Here is an 8627-nt window from a genome sequence, read left to right as displayed (position 1 = left end):
TATCCGTCACGATATGTCATCTTGTAAAAAATGACAAACATGTTGACAGATGGATCATAGTTATGAGATTGGCAACAGAATTCGAAGTGTCGAATTCTTACATCCCAAATGGGTGAACTTGGGATAAACGGAGCCCATAGGCTTTCAGAACGGATCGAACGAACTTCGTCACGGGTAGCCGGAAGTTACCCATCGTAAAATGGTCCAGGTATACGACCATCTTCTTCGCCGGTGGCGCCGTGGCAATTGCACCTTCTGCCGGACGTTCGGCTTCCCATTCCGGTGCCAGTCCATACACGTTTCTCACATCATCAAAGTCCTTTTCTTTAATATTGCACCCAACCTCGTGGATGGCAGGAGGATTCTTCTTATCACCGACCATCGTAGTATATATCGATTAAAAAATAAAAGACGAAGTCTTAAAGATCTCAGATTTGCTGAATAATTGAGAGAGATGTCTTGAAAGCGATAAGAACGAATGAAAGGCCATGGACCTATTTATACTCATCGCAATAAATGCGTCTGATGGAGTAACAGAAGAAAGAGAAAGTACGAGCCGTTGGATGACTGACACGTCAGGCGGGAAATTCGAAAAAGCGTGTACAGGCTGTCAAGAGGCGTCCCATTAGCCGCCGCTTAAAATTTCTTTCCCCGCCAGGTCATCAGTATAATCCAACTTGCAAAATTCAAAAATCAAAAATATCTTGCAAAAGATATTATCTCGTAAACAAGAACATAGTTATCAAGGCATAAGAGTTCTTTTCATTAATAGTCAAAAAGGTGATTACAAAAAGATAAAGAACAATTACAAGCCATACAAACTAAGTCAGGGGTTAGGGGCTGATGTGTCTTCCGGGGCATTTGGAGAAGTATCCTCAGATTAGTCGTCCTCAGACTCATCATCTAAGTATACCCGCAGCGGCTTCATGCCATCTCCAGCGGACGCAAATTCTGGAAGCATGTTCTGCAACGGAAAGACTAGAGTATCATACTTCTTAACTCACATATCATACTCCTGTTTTGCATCGAGGCCGTGAAGTGGATGACTTTCAATAGATTGACCGGATTGAGCAAATTTCATCCCTTCACTGAAGCCTTTCATCCGGCCAACTCTCTCGGAAGCAGTCATCAAGTTCACAAAACAATCAGTTAGTTCAGTGCTTCCTTTGATATGCCGGATGACCTGAAAATAGATCATGTTAGAGTCACGAACGCAAAGTATAAGAAATACACAACCAGGTAAGAAAAACTTACAGAGTCAAGTCCTCGTTCAAGAAACCATTGCCGATCCTGCTCAGCACACTCAGCTCTGTTCCGAAGCCCTGTAATTCGGTGGAGGCGCGGGTTTCTGCTTCCGAGCAGGACTGCAGTAAAGAATCATATGCGGACTGAATTTCAGCAGCGGCTTTGTCCTTGAGTTCAGATTGTTCTTTCTGCAGTTGTAGCTCAACCTCGAGCTCTTGGACCCGATTGTTTTGGCGGGTCACCTCTTCTTGTTCCCTCACCAGCTCATCCTTCTTCTTTTGAGACTTAGCTCGCGCAGCCTCAAGAACTGCATTTTGCCTCTCACAGGCTTCCTTCCAGTTGTGAGCAGCAGTAGAACTTCGAGCTTTTTCTTGTTGGAGAGCAGCCTCGGCATCGGTTTGTTTCCATTTAGCAGCACTCTCGCCGCCTTACGATGCTCTTCGGCTTCTTTATTAGCAGCCTCAACGGCTCGAGTAGCCTCACCTAGTTTCCATCCCAAGTGCGCCACTCACACAATATTTCCTGGCTACAGGCCAAACTGTTAGCCAAGGAAATTGATAAGTCTGTATGGAGGTCGTGGCGAGAACGATCACACAAATACGCCATCTCCGCAGGAGGCACACAATGCTTGATGAAATTAACACAAGTCCCGGGTTCAGAAACCGGGACCCATTGACAATGTCCCAAGGAGGGACGAATAGGTCATAACCTCCTCCCAGAACCGCATCCCAAAAGTACCGGGAACTTGAAGTCTCGAGGCGAGTAGGGATCGAGAAGGAAGGGTGTGGACCATCTTGTATTGAACCTCCTCCAACCTCGTGGACAGATGGCCCAAATTGGAAACCACCTCCCGCACCCGTCGTCAATGGCTAGGAGGGAGAAAACATCTGAGGAGCAGATCGGGAGGGAGACTCATGAATCCTGAACCCAGCCTCATCCACAGCTGGGTTATTTCCTTCATAACTAGTGGCTCCTCCAGCCTGGAAAAGGTAGTCCAACGATTCGTTATTTCCGTTTTGAACACTGGACCCCTCCACATGTGTTTCAAGAGGAGGGGTAGCAGACTTGCCTTCCGCCTCCTTCTGCGGAGGAGGAGATGGTTGTTTTTCAGCCATAGGAGTAGGTGTCGGTAACTTCTCAGAATTGTCGTCCCTAGCTGTAGACGGATCTACAAAAGAAGATCACATTCAAATAACGTCTTAAAATAATAAGAGTTAGAAAATAAAACGCATACCAGTCACCGTCGTCAATCGGTTCGCAAGAACAGACTGGGGTTTCCTAGGACGACGTGTCCGTCGTTTCTTAGTCACCGGCTCATCTGCAGTAGTCGCAGCACTCGAGCGTGCTTCGTTAGCTTGGACGGACCCAAAAGTCCTTTTTTGAGCTAATTCTGCCAACAAGTGCGACACAGATGAAACCTCAGAAGCATCGTCAAAGTTTTCTTCCTCTGAGGACGATGAATCATCACTCGACGACAGAATGACGAATACTCCCTCAGAGGTAAGCGCAGTAAGAGGAAGAGGATTTAGAGTGTACGCACCTGTTTGAAAGGTAGCATCCGAAACAACGGATTCGGCACGCACCTTCACCGGGAAAAAGGAAATATTTTGCTGTCTTCTCAAGGACAGGCATATCCTTTGCGTTTCGGATACTTTTCATAACATGCCCTCTGTCATCAAACAGTGCGTTCAACATCGGTCCGGGACCTGAGAGAAAAAACACCAAATCAGTCATATAATTCCCTTGTAATAAGAGGAGAAAGACAACTTACGTTCGTCTAGCCCGATAAAAACAGGCTCCATGTAAATAGACGGCTCATGCCTGCCCATACAAGGGCTTCCTCGGGTAATGACCACATAGGAGTTGGATTGGTAGTCAGGACGCGGAACCACTCTTGACCTTCATGGGCGGCATGGGTGACATCAAGAAGCGCCTCATTAACTGGACGGCGTATCATTCGGCCCGGTACCACATCCTCGGAAATCCAGAAGAACTTGTTCTTCCAATTCGGAGAAACGTCCTCGACCTCCTGGCCGATTCGCCTACCCGGTATAGCTTGGCAGGTGAACCACCCGTTCCGGTTGATCATCCGGTAAAAAACAACAAATCGGTCAAGACGTGGTACCATATCGTGAGCTATACACACGAATTCAAAATGACGAATTCGCATGACAGCACGAGAATGCAACTGGGACAAATGGACCCCAAAAGCACCCAATATCCTCATAAAAACTTTGTCACAGGGAAACGGAAATTTCCATGGACAAAGAAATCAGAATAAACAACCATTTTCCCAGGAGGTGGGAAACTGGCTATAGAACTAGCAGAAGGGAACTCCGCCCCCATTTTGGTGGAATACCATACGTCTCAAGGAGTTTCTGATATTCAGGCTGGTCCCATTGGACCTCTATCTCGTCAATTTCAGACTGTGTACTCGTCATTATAATATGGTTCGATAAAATATCAAATGGTTGGGTGACTAATCGACGTTTTCAAATAAAGAATGTAAGGCAACATTCAGGATTCAAAAGGTAATAAAACTTCAACGAGAAGTTAAACTCCACTATTTATACCCGTCGCAATTAATGCGATGGGATATGAACACTAGAGAGAAGAAAAATCACCCAATAGATGAACGCCACATCACGCGGGAAATTCGAAAAAGAGAAAAAGGTGAACAGTCGGGTACAGTGACAGCCGGCATAGACGTCATATCCTCTGACACACGCGCCTGCGAGTGGTCAACTTGTCCTTTTTCATGATTATCCACAGCAACAAAAGATATTTCTCACCAACTTGCAGAATAAAAAATCCCCAAATACACATTAAGTCCAGAATTTCACCCGCATAAAATACTTCACACGGAGGAAAACACTGGACTGGGGGGACTTATAGAGGTAGGGTACCAAAAAGACCCAAATACCCTTAAGTGTTACCCGCGGGTCAACCAAAAGTCCCCCATAAGGCACCCGCGGAACATATGGAACGCCCGCATAATTGTTGGCGGGAGAAACACCCCCACAAGGCATGCGGAAACATCCTGGCACCCTCAAAAGTCATCCGCAAGACGGAGAAAGCATCCGCATAAATGACTGCAAGGTAATGTCCCGGGACAGCTTTCATTAACTAGTGACATTCTAGAAGATCTACCAAGATGCTTTCTTGAGCAATACGTGATCTCTCAACCAACCAGAAAAGGACACCTGGCAAGGCCGTTATAACCGTGCACATGGTAAGGGATAATCCACTACCCTATTATAGGAAGACGCGTGTCCAGGTTGTTATACATGCACATGCAACGTATAAAATGAACCTATTACATGAGGACACGTGTCTAGGTGGTTACGAAAGTATCTTCCAAAGGGACAGCTGGCTCAATCATCTTCCCACACCCTTCGGCTATAAATACCCTCTCAATCTTTATGAGGTATTCTTTCACTCCCACTGTACTCTCTCAATTTACTTAAGTACATTATCTTCATCGGGATTGTACTTATTCTCACACCGAAGGGTGGTTACGGGAAGACCCCCCCCTCTTGTCCTTCCCGTAACGAGCTCACGGTGTCTGTTTTGCAGGTTCACGTCACTGGACTTTGGGAATTGTGTTCATATCGTATTGGCAGCTAACCGTATCCTACCCTGTGGACTCATTGGATCTAAGACCCGTCAAGGGGAGTAGATCCGTGTTTCTTCACTCTTGTTTTATTTGTTCGGTTGTTAGCGCCTTGATAGTTGTTTAATAAAACTTCTTGTTCCAAATAACATAAAGAAAAAAATATATATGTTTACCATGTCATTTTTATATATTAAATTAAGAGAAAACTTTATAAATGAGTAACATACTTGTACCCTCTATATTTTCTATGTTCATGTAACTTGCGTATTTACAATAAAATGTTTACTGATAACAATACAACAACAATATTATAAACCGACTCTTAAACGTCACAAGAATGCCTTAACACTGAAAGAGAGGGAATGAAGCTCACTTTTTGTACTTGTGAAAAATAATACTCACAATTTACTTGAAAATAGGAATATTAGATTAAAATAATCTCAATTATTGACTAGTGATAAATAATAATCTCAACTAACCTTGACTAACAAAATTCTAATGTCGTTAGCCGTCGGTCGTAAAAAAAAAAGAACGTTTTTGCCAAAAAACTCAATCTTGTCGTCAAACCTCTTTGTAACCTTAGTTTGGACCTCCAGGACCCTTTCTTCTGGCAAAAGCCCCGGTTATTGAGGTCGTTGGACCCTAGAATCACCGTCGGAGTTAGTTGGTAGTGGTTGGTGAGTCAGTTGGTGGTGGTGTTGGCTGGAGGTGAGTAAGTTGGTGGCGTTGTTCAGGTGGTGGTTATCGGTAGGTGGTGGTGGTGGTCGGCGGTGGTGTTCAGGTGGTGTTGATTGTGTTTAGAGTTTTCCAGCATAAAAAGTTGATTTTTCCAAGAAAAAAAATGTTTTTGTGGCGGAATTATGTTAATCAAAATCCGTTGGTGGAAAATATGTTAAAATGTGGGGCCGTTAACAAACATTTCGTTAGTTTTGACTGTTATTTGCTAGTAGTCAATAGCTGAGATTATGTATTTCCAGCTTTTATAGAAAATATAACAGATTATTTAAAGAGGAATCTGACAAATACAATTTGTACTTAAAAACTGAATGTTTATACAAATTTTGTTATGATTACAATAACTATTGGTGTAAAATATTTAATTATTATGAAATAGTCACAATCATGAAGATAAGCTCAATCAGATCGTTGAAGCAAACTCCTCTCGTGAGTTTATTTTCTCAAAAAATTTAATGTATTTTTATATGTTAACTTAATTAGTTTTCATAATTACTTATAATATGTGTGTTGATTTGGTTATTTAAAATTATACATGTCAATTTGTTGTTAATAAGAAAATCATATGTTTGCGGTATATGTGACAATGCCATACGTGAATTTATATGCCAATATTAATTAAACGAAGTATAATTAATCCTATTTTATAATTTACATACTAAGATTTATCAAAATGGTTTGTGTGAGCTTTTAAACAATATAACTCAAGCTAAATTTTAAACAAGTAGTTTAAACCATGATTTAACCCATTTGACCCGTTCCTCTTGTAGTTGGTAGTTTGTCTCCTGTTTATACTCCTCTTATAGTTGACCATTTGACCTGCAAACCCCTAAGGTTTTCCTACAATTATATTTTTTTTCTTAAGTCAACTAAACTGATTGTTTTCAACTGTTACACAATATGTTTAAAATTATGAATTTACTATTATTATTATTATTATTAGTATTGAACCCATCAATTTAATATCAAGCTTAGTCTTAAATGAATCAACAGTATCAACTAGTGACGTGGATTTTTCCGTAACATTTAAACACTGTTTCTACATTTGTTTTATTTTTCTTCGAATCCTCAACCATTATCACATTCATATCATTTATTTGTTGCATTCATTTTCTCTCTCGGGTATTTCATCAAACTCCTTTAGTGCACTTTCATATTCATTGAGTATTGTTATAATATATTCAATCCAATGCATTTCACCAGGTGTATTGTTTGTATAACTTTGTAACTGGTGATGAGTGTACAGAATCTAAAAAAATGATCATCTTGTTTCCAATACGACATTTCGTATTTCCCAAATTACCCCTTCGTCGATATCCAGTCCTTTTACTAGTTTTATGCCGGTAAGTCAACAGTATACCGGATATCAAGTTTGACCAGGAGAAAGTCAAATTAGTCAAAACTATTTCCTCAGTCATACCATTTTGCAGATTCTTTTGTTGACTACCGTTTGTAGTTAAACTTTGACTATTGTACCAAAGAAGTTATCTTAAATCCAAGCTGAGTTGTTACTGACTTACTGCTTAGCTAAACGGTATATAGGAGTTGCATACGATGATAAACCACACATTTTGCAGGTGGTATCGAACATCAACTATCAACTAATGCCGCTACTTCTTCCAAGACATCTAAACACTCTTATTTGTATCTGCATTTCGTTTGATTCCACGTTCTGATTCTGTAACATCATCATCCATTTCATATACACCTTCAGATTCGTTGAGTATTATTCTCGAATATTGAGTCCATTGCATTTCTACTACTATATTGTGTCTGTAACTTGGTAAGTTGTAATTTGTTAAATATCAATCGTTTCTGTTGACTGCTTGTAAACTGTTGAACTGCTGAAATCTTTGCTAGAATTAAGGATTGTGGTATACAACGAGTTCTTTGTTGCCACAGGTATAATTACAAAGTAAGTCTCTCTACTTTGCTAACTTGACATATTAGGCTAAACTATTATTTTAGTTGTCACAAAACCTGAGCATCTAACACAGACCAACACATTAATACCATTCAGTTCAGTTCTCTGCCTTAACTTTTGTGTAAATTCATATTCAGATTGGTTCGGATAAAAATTAAAATACGAAACATCCTAGCATATTAGAATTTTAAGTTAACCGAGAATTGGTGCTACAATCAATTGATTCCCTATAGACATTTGTTGTTTGATTTATGTATGCGTTTGTGTGACTTCAGATACAGTTCTTTAGAAAATAAAAAAAGAATTCATAAAATTATGTAGAAATTTTAGCAACAGGCTGAATTGATGAACATGACAATCATGAGACTTCATACCAAGTAGTTTATTTTCTTTCATGGACACCAACCTTTTAATGTTTGCAGAATAGCATGATGGAACCTTAATATCATGTAAACATTTACAAAACTTTGTTTTCTCTGACATTGTATAAAACGCGGGGGGTAGATAAATGCGAGTACCGGTATCAACAGGGGTAAGCTCTTTACGTATTCCCATTTCTTTCATGTCTTTACGAGCATAGATACCATCTTTTGTTTTTCAGGAATGTTTAACAATAACCCGAGCAAGCTATCACATACATTTTTTTCGATATGCATAACATCTAGGCAATGTCTAACCTCTAAATCTCTCCAGTATGGCAAGTCCCAAAAGAGTGAGCTTTTTTCCCAAATGGATCCTTTCTTAGAGCTAGTTCGTTTTCGGCAACTAAGTAATCTATGTTAGGGCTGTTCACCAACCGAACCGAACCGAACGCGGGCATGCTCATACTTGGTTTGGTTTGAAAGCGAACCGAGCGGATTGAATTTAAAGAAACGAGCGATATCTTTATGCTTGAACTTGGTTTGGTTTTGAAACCGAGCGGCTTGGTTCGGTTTGGTTTTGCTTGAATTCGTACAAAGTTTTCAATTTTAATTTTCTAAAACTTTAAAATATCATTAATTCAAGACTTTCAACTCTAAATTGTCTAAACTTTCACCTTTAAAATGTATAAAGCTCATAGTTAACAACAAAACATATATAAAACGAGTGGCTATGGTTTAAATTTGA

Source organism: Bidens hawaiensis, unplaced genomic scaffold, assembly GCF_021521415.1.
Source record: "Bidens hawaiensis isolate Kalapana, Puna unplaced genomic scaffold, B.hawaiensis_p1.1 tig00003141_1, whole genome shotgun sequence".
Lineage (NCBI taxonomy): Eukaryota > Viridiplantae > Streptophyta > Magnoliopsida > Asterales > Asteraceae > Bidens > Bidens hawaiensis.
The sequence above is the reverse complement of the archived record's forward strand: the minus strand, read 5'-3'. Positions refer to the sequence as shown.